The following is a 22,476-nucleotide window of genomic DNA, read 5'->3' on the forward strand; positions in this document are numbered from 1 at the left end:
CGTAAGAATGTAAAATAAAATTCCACGAGCTCTTGCAGAATGGCACAAATTCATATGAAAATCTATAATTTACCAGAAATAGTTGCAGTTTTAGGTAGATAGTCGCAACAACTGCAAAGAGTTTTTATACAAGTACTGAGAAATGCTACAACTTGCGAATGATGAAATTGTTGTCCACATAGAATTTTAAGGAAAAATACCAATTATCAGCTGTGAATCCATACAATATTACGAATATTTACGTGAAATCATGAAATACTATTCATGAACCACCGCTAGATGTCACATTTATCATTTAAGGAAAACTTACCGAAGACAATTTTAGTACCTAGTAAATAATGGGTCTGCATTCAACAACCTCTCACGTATCTTTTCCGTATGATCCTTAAGGATTTTCGTGAAAAACATGTCGTATATGTTTAAACTCACCTGGTATGAGTCATGTGAAGAGTATTGGACATTAACTGTTTATCTGAACCCGGAATTGTATGATATTCTCCAAACAAATCGTATTTATTTCAAGGGTTGATGCTCGAAAATCGATTGCGAAAGAGCAGACCATTCTACAACCATTTATGAAAACCCGCAAAATTTTATACCGCGTCCCATACTCCCGAAAATTTGTCGAAATTATCGTAAAAAATCATATTTTTTTTCCACCAGGAAGCTCACACTCCATGTAAGCGAGTCGACAAAATATTTTTATTTGAATAGATAATTTTGTCTATGAATTCGACGAAGTAATTACAGCTCGATTAAAAATGTACCAGCAAATCCTTCGTGTAAAGCGGATTATCGGTACCTCGAAGCGTGATGTAGTTAGTCACCGTGATAGCGGAGATGAAAGGTGGGACGTAAAAGTGAAAGCCGTACCGGCAACGGCAACGCTCGCCGAGAGACAGATACCCATACCCGGGGCTACAGGTATCGCCCCGGGGCACTCTGATCATTCCTTGCGGAGTTGAGCGCCACTTTGACGCTCATTACGACGAGTCCCGCCCCCGGCACGGGTAATCAGGGTGCGCGGGGGCGAGGGTGCCGGATGACCTCGCCCGAGGCCCTCGGGCCCCCCGTTCCCCACGTTCCTCGCCACCGCCAAGGCGAGGATCCCTCCACAAGGTACCGCAGGCATACCTTCTCGTCTTTACCACGAGCGGCGACCTTGTCGTGACTTTGCATATGGACTTACGGACGTGAATCTGCGCGGTAGCGGTAAATATAATCCGAGTATTTTCAGAAATTAAAGCTTACCGAAATCTTATTATAGTACGCGATTTGTTTCGAGCGGTCCAGTCTTCCGTTCTGAAGAATATCCGGTCATGGTTTTATAGCAAGTTGAGCTCCCCGGGGTTTGGTTTCCAATTATTTGCCGTCCGAGTCGCGAAACTTGGCATTACTCGTGAATCCTGACTCTGTCGCAACTCTGAGCTTTTCTCGAATGCCTGCATAGATAATGAGACGAGCGTAAAAGTTAAGCCGACAAAAATATCCCCGCGAACTTAAACGCAGCAGTTGGATTCTGCCTCTATTTCTAGCCACGGCACAATGCCCGAATTATTTTCCATTATTCGTTCACCTTACCAAAGAAATGATTTGCGCAATTGGTCTTGAGATTTCATCGAGGCGTCTTCGAGTCAACAGCGCGCTTGTAAAGCAAAACGTTCCCAGCTTCACACGGTCGGCAGCAGCGCAGGTAGACGCGAGTGCGTGTGTGGGTGCATCTACCTACCACTACAAAGTGTGAAGGGAAGGATCTGAGGATCTATGGAGTTATTTGAATGCAGTTTGCCGGACAGGGAACGAACCCGTAGAATTTTTTGCGTGCCCTTATAACTCCGTCCATTTCTCCATTTTATTTCATTTTCTTTTCAGTTTCACCCTCCTTCTTCTCGTCCGTTCTTCTCCCTTGCACCCGTTTCATCACCGAAAAAAAATCCTAGGACGGGGCCCAGGTAGGACTTAATGGTCCTTCGACTACCCGGATGGCACCATTACCACCCTTCTCGCATGCAGGGTGAATCACCGGGCCGACAGACACGGAATCGCATACCTAGACACACGGTTCCAAGGAAGTGACGGAGAGAGAGAGAGAGAGAGAGAGAGAGAGAGAGAGAGAGAGAGAGAGAGAGAGAGAGAGAGAGAGAGAGAGAGAGAGAGAGAGAGAGAGAGAGAGAGAGAGAGAGAAAGGATAGTAGGGTGGCTGCCAAGATATCAGGTAGCTAAACGCGACGACACATTTTCGACATTAGCGTAAGAAACTCCAGGCGAGATTAGACCCGATAAGACGGATGAAGCCATTTCATTTTCACGGGTGTAAATAGTGATTCGATCTCTTGTTCCTGGTCGCCCTTCGGAGGATTGTGAGGGGTGTCGGGGGATATAGGGGCAAGTGGAGGGAGGACCCGAAAGTGTTTTTTAATGCAGCAGAGGGATCTTTACTTCTAGAATTCCTCTGCCTTAGAATTCACGAATATTCTTTACGGAGAATCGTTTCTGGACGTTGAGACGGCAGCGACGTCTTTTTTCTTCTCGTCTATTCCCGACTATCATTCATGCGGGAGTTATGCAATTGATAAAAGGGAATCCGTCTGTCTTTATTTTTCGTCCCTCCCTGCACATGAGCTCGTGAAAGACTACACCCGTACCTACCAATAATCTTGATCAAATGTTGTAAGAAACGCAAGAAAATAAAATAATTGATTATAATATACATGATCTGCCGGCACCGGCAACTAACACGTAGATGCAGCTGGATTCCCTCACTAACTTTCTACCGAACGGAAGAAGGATATTGACGAAACGAGGGGATACAAACATTTTCAAAAACACGCAATCGTGGTTGGTGAGATTAAGCAACGAGGAAAGGAAGAAAATTCCTATTATACGGAATTTAATCCCCGTTCCCGTATACTCCGTATTGGCCTGGGTGATTTAAGGATATTACGAGTGAATTTCAAATTAATAATTGTGTCTGTGATGTAGTGGGGTGAGGATTTTGACATCATGTTACGCCGCCTTCTCGGCCCCGACTCCGATTTTCGTAAATTTTCAAAAATCAATGAAATTCTACTGTCGAAATTTTTAATAGTGAGTTTCAGAATATTATTATTCTACTTTTGACGATTTTTTTGAAAAAATTTTTTTCCTGCCGAAAAGAACGGGAAAAGAAAAGAACCTCACCTCCAGACCCAGACACTGTCGCTAAAAGTCGTGAAACAGTCATCGAATAATTTTAGAGGATGGAAATATACTTATTGCGATTATTTTCCTCCTTTGTAGGCAATTATTAATTGTGGAGGAGCCTTGTCCATGAGGAATATGACATTTTAGTACACCTTCTACGTCTGCGTCCAAGTCAGTTGTGTATATGTAAGTTTTTAGACCTGTACGCACGAATACGAACCTATCTGTATCTACCTGTCATTTAGCATACCGAGTTTTTTGCTCCACCTGGCCGCGGCTTTCTCGTCGAGCTACCTTGGGTCGTGGCGGCGTTGTCTTTGTATCTCCACGAATGATGACTCTGCACGCGCCGTCCATGTCCGCTGAGTTGGATTGGATATCTAGCATAACCTTGTTTCACGACGGACGCTACTAATGGACGCTACTTCATGCCGCCAACCTACGGCACCCACTCCAAAGCTTCATTATGATAATTCAAATTCGATTAGGTCAACTACGAGCTCTGGAACTTGAGATGAATTATTTTTCAGCCACTAGAATGTACAGCCACAAAGTGCATTCGTATACTTCATTCCGTGAAACTTAATTGCTTGCATTTGGATCGTCTGGCAGATATGCTCCCATCAAAAGGTCGTTTGAATTCACGCAAGGATGGAGGTTTCAACAATGAACACCATAAATTTTGTTTAACCGTTGAAAAAAATTTTTGAAAATCACCCACGATTCTTTGAAATGAAAAAAAAATTTGATTTCTACGGGTTGAACTAGAAAAACTGTATCTGTCAAATTTCCAACGATCATTATTTGACCTGCCTGTTTCCATAGACGAGGTAATGAGCAATTCCGCTTTGTGCCACGCGTCGACAACTTCAGACTTCATTTCGAGATGGCCAATAACTTTCTAAAGTATACCTATCCCGTACGTTTTTTGTGAGAGCTGTACGCTAGCACTGATTACAGATCGTTATTTTTTGTCCGAGCGTATGATGCACTGTTGAATATAATACTCGCGTGAACCCTGGTAACTCTGTCCTATGTTCAGGTCGAACGTTTCACGATGATTCACTTGGTGCTAATTTTTTCTCGTCTTTGGAACGCAGTAAAAATTTTGATCGGTGCATCAGACACGTGCAATCTTAACAAGTTCTACGATTCTGTGCTCCAGCTAATCATACTCCACTCGGTAACTTGACCATCGTAAGATATGTTTATTCCCTACTAAAGGGCGCTGCGGTCTCGGGGAACCGCAGTAGCATAACCCATTACTTGGCGCAATCATCCGGTAAACAGCCATTAGTAATATTTCGTGTTGGATCTGCATGCTCGACGCGTACGTGCGCAGAGCGAAACAATCATCTCCAGTGTGGCTGATCAAGTCCAAGTGCACAGCTCCAATTTCAGAGGTTTCACTAGGAGATTTAAAACGTTTCTTGATCCAAGCTCCAAAATCGCTTATGCGTAAAAAACTCGCAAGCCTTGATGCTTCGGCATCAAGTCCAATCATTGCCGCCATTAATAAATTACCTCTAAACTAACACAAAATTAATTTCAGTCTTAGGAGTACCAAAATCAAATTGTAGAACAGCATCTCTACTTGCGCTGATACAGACCGGTAGCTTTTGCGATCACACTGAAGTACGGATTACGTTGACACAGACGTTGGAAATCAGCAGTTTCTCAGCTATACTGCATGTGATGACGATGAACAGAACTCTTTGAATTGTCCTAAAAATCGGAATCATTAGGAATAATCCTTGTCTCTACTTGTTTCCCTGTGTGACTAGGGTTTGAAGGATTCCTGGCACTGGTCAAGTAATGGAGACGATTGACCACGAGAACTAAGAGATAATTCCATGTTTTGGTACCGGCGTACGTGTGTAGATTCTAGGAATGTCTGTAACATATGTCGCAGACGCAACTATAGGTGGTCAGATGAGTTGAGAGACATTGGTAGGCTGACGTTAGCTAAGCTTTAATCTACGCGAGTCATCTTCGGCAGGGAACTCACTGACAATGAGCCGGGCGAGGTTCATCAAGGCTTAGTGGGTGGATTGCGTAATAAATATATAATACGAATAATGATACAGGATCGGCAATGTGTGCTCTACACCACGGATAATAAGCATCATTGGAATGGATACCGATCTTCCGAACAAGAGATCCACAAATCAGACCGTAAAGCCAATCAATTAAACGGCAGGCCGCCGATCTGCCGCAGATTATAACCAGTAATTATCTGTAATTAAATATTGCCTGGTCGATCAGCCGCTTCCAGTCTCGACTGGAACGAACAAACGTTCCATGGTATATTCGTAGGATGAATTCCAAACTTCCCCCCGCTTCCGAGTCGTCCTGCCCGTCCTTGGCTCTCAACTTAATTTTTGTCACACTTCCGCGTGACTTATAGATTTCAGTCTGCGATTAAGGGATGAATACGAAAATGCTTAATGCATTTAAGCAAGGCATGTCTATATAATACTTGTTCGAGATACCTCTAATATGCAAGTATTCTTCTTCCTTGTTAACTTATTATTATTCTTTTTTCCTTTCGCCTTTGGCACAAACAATACCGCCGTAAACAAGTCCCAGAGAGTTTTCGATCAGAATTCGTTGCCGGAACTCATCATTCGCACAAAAATTGCTTCGAAGTTAGACAGGCGAAGGGATCGAAAGTCAGTGGATCACCGGCCCTGCGATACAGTCCATGACCGTGCGGCCCTGGTACCCAACAGCGGCCTGCAGCGAGGGCATAAATAATAATAATAATAATAAATCCCGAAATCCTGACCACACGTCATTCAACTCTATCATTATTCCCTCGTTTTGCCAACAACCGGACCAAAATTTTAATTGATTCTCTGAACGGCTAGAAAAAATAAGATAAAATATATTCGTGTAGTTATACCCATGCGGTACCCTCCACTTTTCGTTTCCTGCTCCTGCACCAACACTGCTGTGCGGGTGACTACCCTATTCTGTAACCTTCAATGGTTGAACCTTCAAGCTCTAATTTGCCGTACAGCGTCAAAACAAAGGCTGAATCTTGAGTGCCCTTTGAGTTAGATTCTGATTTTGTTCCTTTTCAATGGCTATGTTTCATATAGAAAACCGAAGTTCTCACGTCAACGAGTTTCCATGTTCGATTGAAAATCAGTCGTGTTCATCAAATGCACGTGAAAATATCTAGAATCGATAACGAGCCAGCTGGTTGTGCATTGGGAATTTGGATCGCTGACTGACTTATGGTTAGGCTTCTGCATGATCCTCTGTTTATCAAGTATTTCACCTCCCATCGATCTATTGCTATTACGATCTCTTCTTAGGTAAGCTGTATCGAGTTCTAGTGTGGTGGGCTTTTTACAAACCATCATTACCCAAGTGATCTGCATCATTAATCTTGTAACATTTCGACGAACCTGTATACAATTACTTTACGTACGCTGGATATAAAAAGTTTCATTCTTGTATTTCAATATCAATAAACTGTCAATGTCGTATTACTTTGAATCTTATAGTTTTGCACAATACATATTTTGAGAACAGGATTTATATATTGAACGCCAACTGCACGATTAGAAGCTTGCATGTCTCCATCCTCTTCACCGTTATATTGTTCTTCGTGGTGACAATCAGTATGTCGGGTGAATCACAGCCGTGGGTACAGATGTATGAGTGTAGGTAAGATGGCAGGCTCTCAACAAAGGAGTATACAAATTAGATTAAATCGCCTGAGGGACTGGCACTTATGGGCACTGACGTAGTGTTGGTGCTGAAAGTGGGTCAGAATGAGAAGAAAATAAAAAGAAGGAAGGGCGAGGGATGCTTGAGACAGATTAGAACGGGTATACCTGTAATACACCTAACGTGATGAATAGATTTGAGTCATGCAAAGTTCGTGCATCGTGCGACATACAGTGCCGATGTCAATTGGGGTGGCACTGACGAATAAAAAGTTGCCCAGCTTCTGAACCCTATGTGCTCACCATTTTGCAGGAGATAAGAAGTGCTCGTGTAGTACATGAAAATTGCAGGTTAACATTGTGGTAATGCCGGCGGTGGCTCGCCATTTGGAAGCATAAAGGGGCATTGACTGGCACTCCACCCCAATGTTTATTACCCTTTCATTTGATTCAACAAACTTTAATCGTAACAAATTGATAAGCTGTCCTGAGAGCGGCGAGATCATAGGAAGATTATGACCACGGGGAAGCCAAGGCAGCGAGGGGGTCAAGTTTGAAATAAGAGAGCCGGCCATACCGCGAGATAGAGATAGAGAGGGAGTGAGAGTAGGGGGGAGGGGGGTTCTTCGTGAGAGGGTGCCATTAGCATAGGAGGAAAGACCCCCCATGGTGCAGTCCAGGAGTTGGACTATATTATAGGTGCAACTGATATATAAACCGAACTCCATTGATTTATGACCCAACCGATTCCTTTAATTATAATACGATATTTATTCAGATGAGAAGCTCCTCTCGCTTCGGCCAACCTCGAAGTCACGCTGCTATATGGTAATACGATTAACTTCGAAAATTCCACTCGCCTATCCAAGTACCGCATATGACCGTTACTTAATGGGGTACAAAAGTTAAAAACCGAAGGAGAATTTAGCAGTTTCAATATTGGGGCATTTACACTGGATAAGAGGCGTATATTTTAGCTTTTAATCCAGTTGAGTTACAGATACGTTAGGTTGAAATAATCCATTTTTTCGATACTGGTTGAAAAATTCGGAACCTGGTTGGTTGAATATCAAGTTAACATTTATCACATTAACAAAAAGTTGAGTCTTGGGTATGGATCAGGATGACAGACGCAAGTTAAATTAGTCAGGTACACCTTACAAGTTCAGAGGTACCGATTTCAATTACACCTGCTGACGACAGTCACTGATTCTAATTACAGGACGGACCAAACAAGTAAGCCTGTGTGCGCCCATTGTTCATTGGGCTTGTACAAGTGCAGATGATGGACTTTGTAGTACGCGCGAGTGTTTGTTTAGCGGGATGATTGAAACGTTTCTCATCCCAAAATCCATACCAATACAAATGACCGATCACGAGATGCGGTACACGGAGTCTGGTATTCCGCGCGGGTGCGTTTGATTTATACCGTAACTTTCGACGAGAGAGGTCGAATTTACCCAATTACGAGCCCGAAAGAATAAGCCAGAAAGAGAGAGAGAGTCAGGGGGGGGGGATATACAGGCATCTCGTTTCTCGTCGGCTTTGGCTCCGGCTTCATTCCTCGAGTCCGAGAGCACATCGGTGATCGGAGCAATCTGGGTACCTACAAGGTCCGCGCGTTGGTGTGAGTTCAATGGTGCATATCTTGTACGTCTACCGTAAAGACGTGCACGGTAATATCCTGTGCGTGAGATGCAGCTCCTCACACACAGTTACACCTGCCCACGGTCCTGTTACCTTGTGCCGACCGCGCCACAGGTGAAAGAAAGTGTAGAGCAGACTTGGATGTCTTGAATCGAGTTAATCGTGATTAATATCGCAAGCCCGTAGCGCTTGTCGGTAATTATCTACACGTGTTTTATCGTGTTGATGCTCGGTCTCACGTGTGGGAACTTTATCCAGTGCTATCTGACTGTGAAACTCAAAGCCAAGCCTCGCGAATCCTTCCCATTCACCTACAACGTACTTCTCGAACCTGAACTTGATACACTTAACGCGTGTGCGAATTGAACGATCGATAGGTGGACGGGTGGGTAGATATACATATAATAAAAACATTTCTCATTTATTCTCTTGAGGAATTTTAAAAACTCCAGTTGTCCGAATTTTGTAGGGAGCTTGTTAACTCAGCCCCACCGCAATGGAATATCTTTCCCAAAATATTTTTTTTTTCTATTTCAACATCATTTTCCGACCTACAAAGACTCAGTTTGATCATCATATAACAAAATCGACATTTACAGTTTTTCTCCAAACTTGCATGCGATCGAATACCTATAACGATAGTCAAACGTTCCAGAGTGTAGAAAAAATTCACAAGGATATGCGATAACAATTTGAAAAAAATCCAGCGATCTGGCCCAAAAACTTCGTTTTTTGGTATAGCCGTGCACCGTCTCTGTGCCGTTCACTTGTACATTTTCATTTCCAACCGAATTTCAACATAAACAGCTCAATAGTTCGTCTGGAATGCTGCCCACAAAGGAATTGTACAGTGATATATGTGACTGATAATTATAGAACAAAATCTCTATGCGTATTTTAATGAGATGGAGTTATATTTCAAAGTATAACGAATTACGTTGAAGAATGTCGAGAATAGAAATTTTGCAAAAATTTGAACCTCCACCCTCCTCGAACCGATCCTGGACAAGGTTTAACTAAATTCCAGCTAAGTCAGTCGAGTGATTCGTTTTTTATCACGTTCACAAAAATCCACCGCGTTTTTACAAATATTTGTAAACGACTTTACTGGTGACAATATATTTCGAACGTGGTGTTAGAATAAGTTCTCAGTTCAACGTTATTAGCGAATGCAAATATATAAAGCCCTCCGTTTACAAACTAACGTGCCTAAAAATAGGAAATAAAAGATCCAGCAGTTCGATTGTTAGATCGGATGATGTAAGGACCGATGAAATGCCTTCGTTTTCATTCAAGTGAGTCTTTCTGGACAAAAGCAGGTAGTTTTCAATTATTTTAGTGGTAGGCCTATCTGAACATGACGAGTGAAACTCTGGGCGATACAAAAACGTGATCACTAACGTATCGTTTGATTCTACCCAGAGTTATCAGAAGCTAATTGTAATTATCGCTATTGGTGATATTCGTCAGTTGAGCAGTTAGCTACAATTCGAATTTTTACATCTCAACGTCATGCATGACATGATGCAGAAAACTACACGGATTGCCCATTGTACACATACGTGAGGAAAAATGGTTGTGTCGTAAAACAAACTCGCCGGTTACCCGACAATGTTACCCTAGTCCCGGCGCGCCTACATGATCACACTGTTCAGATCTTGAACAGAATGCAGGTCTAATTAACAATATACTTCGCAGTGTATGAATATCTAATAACTACACGCAAATCCACAGGCCGCGGCGCCGTTGGTTGAACCTTTGAAAAACATTAAAAATGATGCTGGAAAAAAAGAAAACAAAAAACAATATGCCTGAATTTCCTTAATTATAGGCCCCCTTGAGCCTCGCGTGTGTCTCGCTTCAGTCGTTCATTTCTTCCCAATGGCAGGAAGCAGAGAATCGCATCCTCTTCGGCTCCTCAGAGCAGTTCATCGCCTCCGCTACAGTTCACGCCAATAATTATCGCCGATTCTTGCAGCTGACATAAATCGGTATACTTGTAGTTATTTTCGATCCGCATTTTCTACAGCTGCCTTTGATGCCACAGCTGGAAGTGTAAAGAACTGGTTAAAGCTCCAGAAAACGTGATTCCTAATTAACGGATCGTATGATATCGTAAGCACATTGTACTTCAATAAAGTTATTCAATTCACTCAAAAAAATTCTCTTGATTGGAAAATTTTTGTATTTACGATCGTACGGATCATCGGCGTCAATTGAAAATAAGTGCAGGGTTATTTATTCGTTGCTGAACACAAGTGCGACTCACGCGGCCGTTCCACCTGGTACCCGCCAAAGCGGCTCTCTCTCACCCGAGTCTAACATTCAGCCCAAGGAATAAATGACCATGTAGAGGACATAAAACGACGAGGCGAACATTGACGCTAAAAGTAAGATTCAAAATGCAGTTTTCCTTTTGAAGGATCGTCAAATGACTTGTCGAAAATTGGGTTTTAACCCATGCTTGTAAACACAGGTGTAACTCAAACAATCATTCGGCAGTGAAACCCAATATTGATCGAGTCATTGTGTGGCGTTTTTCATGCTCATTATTTCTGGGTGGATGATATAATACATGGTGCATAGATGAAACGACTTTTCGGGGGTATGGATAAGGAGGAGTGCGGAAGAGCAATCGGCACAGGTGATAAAGTAGAGGCAAGACGTCCGTCGAGAGACGTCTCAATAAGCAGGATGAAGAAACCTCGGTTAGGCGATCGCAGAAAGGGCAGACTCGCCTCGCTTACTTACGTTAGCTCCCGCCGGCGTCCCTCCCGCGGTTGCGTCTTATACTTACCTATATCCACGTGCCAACTGCATTGGGGTAGGGAATAACTATGCACTCAGAACTTAGACAGCGTACGATACCGTCGAACAAAGCCACCAACCGGCCGACTGGTGGGTGCCAAAGGCTTTCTGATATACGGTCTCTAAATCATCGGGGTGAGTCGAGGATGCGGACAGGTGCGCCACGCCGCCCCCCGGCTCGTTCGACACTGTATGTTCTACGCTGTGCCGCATATTCGCTGCATGCGTAACCTATACCAACGCACTGTCAATGTTTGTGAAACTTTGTGTTACACATGCACGCTTGTCGGCCCGACCTGTGACCTTAGTAAGAAACTTACCCCTTTCCCTTCCAACGCAAAAACAGCGCCGCCTATAGCCGCGCGTAGTAAGAAATTTGGGTCTCGTAAATCACACGCGAGTATGCAACCACACCAGGTTCACTTTATGCTTGTAGTGGTATAATGCGCCCAGCCACGCTAGAAAAAAACCAAAGATCATGTACAATTCGTTTGATTTTTATTCAAACTTTTGGTTGATGGAAGGGTACTAAAATTATTGGACCGTCTTTCGGAACATCCCATCCGGAATTGGTGTTGAATAATTTAAGTGATTAAACTCATTACATGTTTGTAGAACAAAAAATTGACTAAAAATAGTTCTTTCTCCTCGTCTGAGATATGCTTCACTTCGCTAATTATTGTTATGTGCATAACAGGATCTTGGTATAGGGGAAGGGCGGGTAAAGTGGGCTTACATAAATTAAATAAATATTATTACGAGGTGGATTTTAACAGTTGAATCTTGTGATCATAACCAAAAAACGAAAACCCAACCGAATACGAGCGTTTACCGCAATGTTGAAGAATTCCGGGCGAGTGGACCTCGCGAAAATATTCAATTATTTTAAAAAATTTTCAGGTTCACCCACTTTCCTCGCCTTTCCCCTACCTACGGAGGTGGATTCTTATTGATTCAAGGCCACCGGTGTCATCAGTTTCAACTATCTATTCAACTTGTACAGCAAAGGTCACGGGCGGCTGGCCTCGAATCGGTCAGAATTTACCTCTGTTGGCGTACATGTAAATATGCGAGAAACTTAAGTATTACAATAGGTGTAATTGCAGAAGAGTGAGAGAAACACGTAGACCACGCACAACCTTTCACGATTGAATCTAAGATATTTCGACAAATTTCTTTCATTTCTGTAAAATCTCCCACGAAGTATTCTTAAAAATTTTTACAACGGAAAGAAGTACTTCGAGCAGGTGTCGCATAAACGCATGACTCTCACGACAAAGAGAGCGCAGAGTTGTCTTAATACCCGCGCGGCGATTCGATCCCGCGTTATCGCTCCTAAACTAGGCAACTAAACACGTAATCTACTACATCGTAACTAAATACTTGGCCGCCTGTGGGCGCCTTGGTCCGACGTATGCCGAGTATCAAACGTTCTTCCTCGGCTGTACAATCTTAGGCCCGTCCAATTTGTACAACATGTTCCATGTAAGATGTATCAGTACCAGCTCAAGTAAAGACAGAAGTTTGAGATTTAATAAAACTCCTAGTACGTTTCAAGAATAATTCGCCGGTGTTTCGGAAGAACTCATTGTCAACTTCAAAGAGGCTGCACGAGAAGTCGATATTCGGAACACAGGCTTTACAGAGAGACGTGCAGAAAACCTTCTATTGCGCTTTGTGACGTGTACGTCGGGAGTCACTAAATGAGAACGTTTCGTCCTGTCGGAGTTGTTCATTTCTGCCAGATGCCGGAAACCTTGAGTTTTCGATTAATTTTGCCCTGGTATAATTCAGTGCTAATTTTAACCATGGATTGTGCTTTGATGGCAAGAAATCTAACGGTAAATACCGCGAGTGATCCACGTTAAAAGGTTGTTTTCAATCTTTGGTATAACTTTTATTAAAAATATCGTTCGAGTTGTTTGCGCATAGATACAGTACTTTGTAATTCTTTCAGAGTTTGAACAACACTGTAACACGTTATGCTTCACAGACGATATTGTATTACTCTCGTGGCACTAATTGAGGAAATCAGCCGTCGAGCGAAATTCCCACCTGCAGAGATGATATCCCGTGAGCCTGGAGTTGCCCTTCGCCCTTCTTTTTTACCCACGTTTTTCACCAGGAAAGTCCTCCGCAGCGTTGAGAGATCATCTCTGCTATAGCTTTGCATTCGGTTCGCAACCAAACGGGGTTTATTTACCAAGACGATGCTTTACGGCTCGCGTTTTATGGTTTACGGTTTATGCTTCATACTTTATAGCCAGCGGCCACGCCGAACCGCACCTCGCCACTCCTCGCGTTTCCGTAGGCATCGCCATGTCTTTCTTTCTCCCGGTCTTCTTCATCACCGTTTCCATCCTATTCTCATTCTTCCGCTTCTCCGTTTTCTTCTTCTTCGAGTACTCGATCGCATGCGCGACAAACGGCTGAAACGGGGGATTAAGGATTTTGTGATAACTGTCATTTCTTGAATATTCATAACCGTGGTATGTATGTACACTTCTGATTTTTCCGCATCAGTGATCAAAATTATCAAACGCTGAACGGGTTAAATGTAAAAAGAAGGGATCACTATTTCTCGTTGCATTCGCTATAAAGTCTGTTCTTCGTAAGGTAGGTAGCTTTGTGTGACATTTCGTGCGAGGCCGTCGAGACGGGTTACCTAAATAAAGTAACGTTATCGATTTTGGACCAAAAATAATTTCACACATTTATATGTAAATGTAACATATTAGCCTTTTGCTATGGCATGCTGATTCCGAATGTCGAAGCATTGCTACCGAAGAATGTAATAATAATAAGTTGGCGCTTCAGATTTCGTACCTACGCAGAATATTACAAAATCGCAACTCCTTTCAAAAGTGAAATCGGCTGTAACTGAAGCTATCAATATCCTTCTTCCAATCAGCCAGTTGATTCACAATAAGCTTTATCAGTGAGGTATTAACGACGACCCGTTATATTATCAGTTTTCAAATTCACTCGTCCTCTCGTCGTTAGCGAAAAAAGGATCATTTAGCTTATAAGTAAATGATTACACGACAATGCACGACAATGTATGCGAGATTTTCAAGATTCGACCGATCATGGATTTATTAACGTGAGAAGATAAGGCGTACAACACATGGTCGCAGACCATCGGCCGATTTCCTGTTGCATCATCTTATTCTGTCTATCGGTAATAACTTACTATTTCTATCCCCTCCCCCCCCCCCCCCTCACACACTCTCTCTCACTCTCACTCTCCCGCTCGCCGTCTTTCTCCTTATCTACCTCCCTCCCTCTCTCTTTTTTTTCTCTTCATAGCCTACCTCCCGCCTGCTTTCTCCTACTCCTGTTTCCGGACCCCACCGTCGTTGTAATAAAATAACTAGAATAAACAAGAGGCGATCACGGTCCGGAGCGGAAACAACGTCACGTGCGAGATTGGACCGAGACTAGGCTCGAACTCGACCGGCAGATTCGTCCGCAGGCAGGAGGCTGAGGAAGGACTTGTTCCACTCGAGGCGACCGGCTGGATTCAAGTCAGGGGGCCAAACAACGCAAACAACGTCGAAATTTGTTCGCTGATGAGAAACAACCGGGTTTCCTTTCGACGACCGACGCCCCCGCCCCCGCCCATCCGCGCCCCCCTTTCGCCCAGCTACAGATCCGCAGAGTCAACGAGGACTGGCAGCGGAACTTGGTTCATGGTGCAGGAAGACAATCATTTCTAATTCATGGTAAGTACAAAAATTCGTTAGTTTGTAACAAGATTGGAACTGCAGCGGAAGTGCATAATATTATATTGCGAGAAGTGAAGAGTAAAAGACGGTATCACTACATCGATTTAATAATTGTGAATTACTTTAGCTATTTATCCAATCAGTAAAATTCAAGATAGAAAGTCGAAGTGTATTCGCGTCGTACTTAAGAAAAGAAAAGTGAAGCAGCAACTATGCTTTCTCTCATTTTCTCTCACAATCAAATAAGCAGACTGCAGATATTACTCGCGGTACTCCGGGGCGTACGGAGTTGTATAGATCGACGGATTGTGCAGGCCGACTGAAATTGAGGTTCTCCCTTGATGGAAAAGCGGGCTGGTTTCGGGGTGAACGGCGAGTGAGTGAGAGGGCCGCCTGGCCGCGGTGAAAGGAGCGATGCCCGAGGCGATACGCGGAGGGTCGTGCTTTTCGGAATCCGCCCATCCGGCCGTCGACGGCTAACGCGCACGGTCCGACTTCCGAATTAAATAATACTTGCTGATATTAGGTTAAATGGATTCTGTGGAAGGCTGGTCAACGATTCGGTATAAACTCGAGAGGTTTCACAGTGTCGGCGGGCGGATCGTCCGGGCTAGCCTCAGCGGAGCTGAATATAACAGAGAAGGAGCGAAACAAGCGTTGGGGGAAAAGAGGGGCACGGAGACAGGAAGTCGGCCGTTCTGCTATTGAGTGCTCGGGTCGCCTGTTAGAATTTTAGAAGGGAAAATTTCCGTTTATCCGGCTCGGTGGATTATTTGTGTGATTCTGTGCGCGGATGCCAACTCGTACGGAAAATAACAGGTCCGCCTTGTGCCGTTGGCATATTTCACAACGTAAACCCCTTAATCGCTTCAGAAGCGACGCAATTCCGATGATACAACGTTTCATTCAAGGGCGTATTTCCGGGATAAATACACTTTCTAATTTCGGGCCCTGATTTGCATTGCAGGTTTCAACCTTTGGCTTATCGATGGTACGTACAGAGTCCACGCCCGACGACTTTTGTCTGGAGGGTGTGAAACAATTCGTATGCGAAATCCCTACAGGCAGGAATATTTATATACGGAAGCCACTATTTTTTTATTTTTTTCATTGAACAAAAAAGCAAAATTTAATTTTTTTCAGCTTCCCCGAAGAGATCGTGCAGGAATTGCATTCGTCGGAATTTTTATTTTCGAAATTTTTATGCCACTGCAGCGCTGGCGACTTTTGTGCGAAGGACGTGGATACCTTCACAGCCTGATGACTCACTGTGTGGATACAACACCCTAAAGGGCTTGGTACAAATTCAGTATTTTAAACCTCGATATATAAAAACTGTGGAATAACCCTGTATCGACTGATAATACAAATAATTCCGTACACTGATGTTTCTTAAGTCGCCGGCGCTGAATTATAGAGTATCACTTCTTGATGACGTTTCGGTGTCGAAATCTTAATCACACTAGGCAGGCCAGCTATGTGCTGGACCGCGGAGCGTTAGGCACAGCGAAGATTGGAAGACAAAATTACTATAGGTGGGAAAATATTAATGCACACCTTAGGAGGGTATGTTTTAATTTTAAGGAACGTCCAGAACCTTAAACTGATTTCGAGATATTCAAGGCCAGCGGTCTAGTCTGCCATCATTTGTTGTTAACATAAAAAACAGACGCCACTCGTGGGCTTAAATGTGTCAGAATCAATCTGAGCGTGTGTACCACGACGTTATCGCATACGTACAGGTCTATAAATCCGAAACATTGTACTCCTTCGATTTTCTTTGAACTTACCAATTACAGACAGCCGAGAAACCATTTTTCCCAAGACACCAGCTATTATATCTCTTCGGCTTTATTATTCACGAAAAGTTCCCGTGATCTTTGTGTATTCAACGCTGTTACTCAATCTCCTCTAGTCCCAGACCTGAGCACGAGACGCAACTGTTTTCCCAAACTAGCCCGATCGCAGCATCGTACACTTTTTTATGTACACACCTACATGTGCCTACATAAACATTTGTGTACCTGTACGTCACGCCAGTGTCGCGAGTTAGCAGCTGAGGCGGCGGGCGCGTATGAGAGCTTTACACGAAAGTCGTGACAGCTGTATGAAAAGGGAAGGCATGGACCAACGGAGCATCTACCCCTCTCTCGCCCTGCCTAATTGAATTGGCCGTTGCCCCACCTCCGTCCAACCGTCTTTCTCTTATCGTCACGGTCAACAGGATGTCATCCGCATTGGGATGTTTACAAAATTGGTGCCTTCTTTCTGGGTCTCGTTCTCGTCCGCCACAGGTTGGCCGCCTTGTATCACGGGGTTGAATCTTCCGAAGCGTTTGTAAATCGCGAACATAAGTTGGCGACGACAAATTTTTCGTATATATCTTCTGATATAGACTTGGCCTTGAGGAACCGTAAATCATAATTATCTAACTATTCGTTATTCTTTCTTGAGACTGTTTCCAAGCTTCCGACAAGGAGCACACGACAAAATTTTCTTTGCATCGAACACACACGCTGGATGAATTTTCAAAGTCTGTCAAAATGAAATACAGTCTCAATTACAAAAAGTTATAGGTAACCTACGTAGGTGGGGGTCACGTATCGTCAATTACGGGCTGCGAGACATCGGGCGTTTTCTTTCGAAATCATTTAAAAGGTAGTATTTACCGCTGTGTACCTACAACGGACATTGAAATGCGGGTGAAGATATGCCGATTCGAACTTCGGAGGGGTTGGCTCGAGGGTGCCAAGGCCTTTTATTAGATTATCACGTGGATGTATGGGGTGAGCACGCCCCGAGTCGACATCGCCCCCGAGGAGCGCGGTATCCGCTGATAGGGTAGAGGCCTCGTATTATCCTTCCTCCTGGAAGAATCTCTGCAACGTCGGGGACCGCAGCAAACCACCGGACCCTCACCCCTTACCCTGGGCGCCAGCGGTTCGGCCCGTCGACCTGCCCTCTCTCGCTGCGATATATTTATTTACACACTTTTGAAGCCAGCTCTTTCTCTCTCTCTCTCTCTCTCTCTCTCTCTTTCTCACACACGCAAACTCTTACTCCCGCAACCCTCGGCGCTTCCCGTTCAATGTCCTCCGCGGGTTTAAATTAACTTTGCCAATCGTCTCACTCCCGCGCCGCGCAGGCGCAACCCGCTGCAGGACTCAGGCGCAGCGCGTATACATTATACTTACCTATATGGAAACAGAACCAAAAGTAGAGTCGGTCCTATATCGATCGAATCTCAGCAAGCCAAGTATGAATTTACATGGTATAACTGCAACTGGACGTCACTGTTCGATTAAATCATTGATATCTCAAATCGAACAAACGGCGCAGAGCTACGTCGACCGACGTAACCACCGTGGATTAAACGACTGAAAAATTCTCACAATTGACGGCCCGTCGTTAACGGTTTGTCCACAACGAAGCGGGCAAAATAATATGCGGGCGATCGATCGAACGTCGGCACTAATCGATATCGAATTTCGGAAACGACTAATATGCCTATCAATTAGACCGGGTAATGAACGGTTGTACAGCCTGCAGTCATCGAACGATGAGGTATACCGAGTTCCTCCTCGCTGCACGCCACATACATTGGCCCTGAACTCGGTTTACCTTCGTCATTGAAATGCAGAGAAAGAAATCCGAACCTCGGCTGCATTGAGAGAAGCGCAGTGGCGTATTCTAAGTAAACATATTGAATCGTCATAAGAAACGTTCGCGTGCATTAGGCTGTCCTCATTGTCCCGTCATTCACTCGTAGCGATCCCCATTCTGCGTATGGCTGCTATTCGCCACCCTCTTCGGGCGGGAGAGGTAGTGAAAGAGGGCGAGGTAGGGGGGAGGGGAAGGGGGATGGGGGGAAGGTGAAAAAAAAAAATGAATAAAGAAAATAAACCACCCTCTAATCTGGAGAGCCGTGACATGGCGTCTTGCAGGCCTCGCCAACCTCGGATCACGTCAACCGGGACCCGGCATTATAAACGGCCGATGCCACGCTCCAAGAATCTTGATATTTTTATAAGCGTAATACTGTTTCGTCTTACCTAGGGATTAGCTGCCGAAGAAAGAATGGGGAAGGTTTTCCAATCCAAAAGACGGCGGCTGCACGATGAATGATGTTCGTTCTGAAATAACGTCTTAAGGGTATATAAGGTACGTATTCCCTGACTGCACGTCTTTCACATTCGGCAAAGGAATTCTTTCAATTTTTATTCGTCCCCTCCCGACCCCCTTCTGCGACTAGAGATCTCTACTATTTCGTCTAGAAAATTTCACAGTAATTTAACTATTCAAATCGAAACTGATGACCAATATCTGCGAAAGCATGAACTCGACGAACATATTTACAATGAAATGTTCTTATCATTCAATTTTGTAGCTTTTACGTATTACGTTATTTGGCCACATTGTACAACATTTTGATTATTTTCGTCAAAACGCATTTGGTGAGCGCGCGAAATCGAAATCATCCGAGGTCAACATCTCGAAAGTGTCCAATTTCGAAGATATTCAGGCTTACGAACCCTAAGTCTGTCGTTGCCGGTAAAGGGCTCAATTCTAACCGCCTCGTACTTGAAAAATTGACGAAATAACAACGTTTTCGCCGCATTGCCTCGGGCTACAGAGATTCGCGTCGCAGTTTCATAAATTATTTCCAGCGTTCGTAGCGGTTGCAGTCAGCGTAAGAAGCCGGTGAACAGGCTTGCATCTGGCTCACTGTGATTTTAAACTTGGAAGCATTTTTCTGTTTTCTTTCCTTCTTTACTTTACGATGCGACTTTCTTTCCTCCACGATGTGGGTAAAGGCGTTGCTCGCATAGCAGCGTACATCGGGATAACATGTATGTACGAGTCAACGTGCTTTCCCATGACCTATATTTCGGAATTCTAAAGAAACGGTTGCTGCCCAATACCTACTTTCCGGTAGAAAAGATGAAAAAACAGGGAACGAACCCTCGTGCCACCCTGCTTGGTTCGATGCTTCTCTACATTTCGAGCAGGTCGAGAAAATTCCATAGAGAGTTTTTTTCCCCTATTCTCTCTTCTTTCACAAATTTTCTCTGAAAAATTTGTCGAATATACCGTGAATAGCCTTCCCAGCGACCCCCCTGATTTTCTAGATTCGTGAAATTTACCTGTAGCTACACTTCTTTTTCTCATTTCTCTTCTTTGGGGTAAAACCCGTTCACAGGAGGGAAAAAAGCCGTCGAACGACGGATTTACCCCCTACTTACATATACGTAAAATATTAAGTAACGCTTTTTACGCATACACATGCATGCCCGGAATAAAACGGGGTGGCTCCGGTGTGTATGTGCCACGCATGTGGGACGGCTGGATCGACGGACCCGCCGCTGGCAAGCGAACCGTTTTTATGCGAATTTGAAATCGAGGGGTGCCGGTTCGGGATGGGGCATTAAAAAACGTGAATTTTTCTCCCAAATTTCACATTATGTGTACAAATTTCAACGAAAATTCTCAGGCCCTGTCTGGACCCCCTAAATGTGCTGCTTATACGACAGACTATCATTCGCACGCTGTAAACGTGGACTCGATTCTCCCCTTTTTAATCGAATGCGTTGCTTCGTGGTAATCCCTATCTGCATGGCTCCCACAGCGGGTAAGAGATTGGTTTGACAATGGTGGTAAAAATATCTTCCATGCATTTTCGACCCTGGTGTTTCTCGGTTATCAGTAATTCCCCTTCCTCTTTCTCTCTTCGAACAAATCTTTGGATTATGGGTCCGAAGAAAATTTGTCCGATCGTTCTCGGAAAATTCCAGGTAAAACCGTGCTACCACAGCTAATCTATTGTAAATCGACTCGAATACACGGCGATCGAGTGACGGACCATATTGTCGAACAGAGTCACCTACACCTGCTGTACCACTTCCTCCTCCCACCTCACTACAAGCTTTGATAGCCTGCAGTATCAAACAACATAGAAGGTAAAAGAACTTTGCGTAGAGGTATAATTCCGACACTTGTTTCATTTTTTCAAACCTACGTTCTCTATTCTTACATTTCTATATCCTCGTTCAATTTCACCTCTCCGCAATACCTTTCATCCTTATTCAAACCTGTAATTTGTAGATCTACATTGTTCAGTAAGCGACAATTTTGATGACATAAAATCTACATAACGGTGCTTGATCGGAAAATAAACGAGGAAATCAAATATAGTTTCGGATAATTTTTTTCAAGATAATATTAGCACAGATCCAGACAAAAGATAATTTGTGGCTTCAATTGAGACGCCTAATTTTTTGGTAAATCACGTATGAAAATGTTTCGCTGATTGAAAATTTTCTAATGAAGAATATGCATCTACCGTTAAGTCGATTCAATCGTGAATACACTGGATATTTTTTTATTTCAAAATGATGGAAAATCTGCTCACTGCAAGCGTATAGCGTGCTTGACAACAAATTTATAACTAGCACAAGGTGATATATGAGCGGATGGTTTTCCTTTTATTGATATGCGAAGAGACGTGTAGCGTTTATTTCACTCGAAACTCGAGCGGCAATAGCGCTTTATTATTAGCAAGTTGCCTGCAGACTTTTAATCAGCGCGTCCGGCCGGCTATTACGAAATCGTCTAAGAGCAAGACGCTCCGTAATTGGTAGTATTTCCTTCGAGTCAACGTTATAACATGTGTGTAGTCCAAATATACATTACACGTATATGCCTGAAGTGTATATGTATAGTATTTGTTTACCGTGCTTGCTCAGGAGTAAGAACGTGGATAGATGTATTCGAGTATAATTTCGCTGCATACAATATATGAATTACAATTGACCCGGCTGCGTGCATAACGCGTTATACGTGTATGAAGAGTGTGGCCACATGAGGCGCACGACTCCTTTTACAAACATTGGGTAAACGAGGCCAGATAGTTTGCGATAAGAGAGGGCGCGCCTCAGTTTTACACGTCCAACGGTCAATATAATTATCAACGGGAAACGTATAATAAATCAAATATCACCAACGTAAACTCGGCTATCGGTAACCTGGATGTGACGCGTCCCCTCCATGGCCCACCTGTGTGACTTATATTGGCCTGCCTGGGTGTATATTTATTCACGATACGAATATTTTCGTCATTTCTTGGAATTACGCCCGTTCCACGTGACGAGTCTTTTTGAAAACTTGACCTACAATACAAGTAGCCGGGATATTTTCTGACCTGAAATTCGGTTGTTACGGAAGCCAGTTCTTGCAACTTCCGTAAAAGTTTACGACAGAGAGAGTGAGAGCGATAGAGAGAGAGAGAGAGAGAGAGAGAGAGAGAGAGAGAGAGAGAGAGAGAGAGAGAGAGAGAGAGAGAGAGGGGGAGAAAGTGCGAATGAAGTCAGAATTGTAGTCAAGCTTACGGATCCTCTGATTTAAGTACTTCCGCTACGTACATTATCCATATA

At 43.7% G+C, this 22,476-nt stretch overlaps 1 protein-coding gene across 1 annotated transcript in view; it reads left to right on the forward strand.

The window, feature by feature from the left end:
* The window catches only part of LOC124214556 (uncharacterized), a 117,219-nt gene that overhangs the window by 24,261 nt on the left and 70,482 nt on the right, over positions 1 to 22,476 (forward strand). The window lies entirely within an intron of this gene.

This window comes from Neodiprion pinetum, chromosome 3, assembly GCF_021155775.2.
Source record: "Neodiprion pinetum isolate iyNeoPine1 chromosome 3, iyNeoPine1.2, whole genome shotgun sequence".
Lineage (NCBI taxonomy): Eukaryota > Metazoa > Arthropoda > Insecta > Hymenoptera > Diprionidae > Neodiprion > Neodiprion pinetum.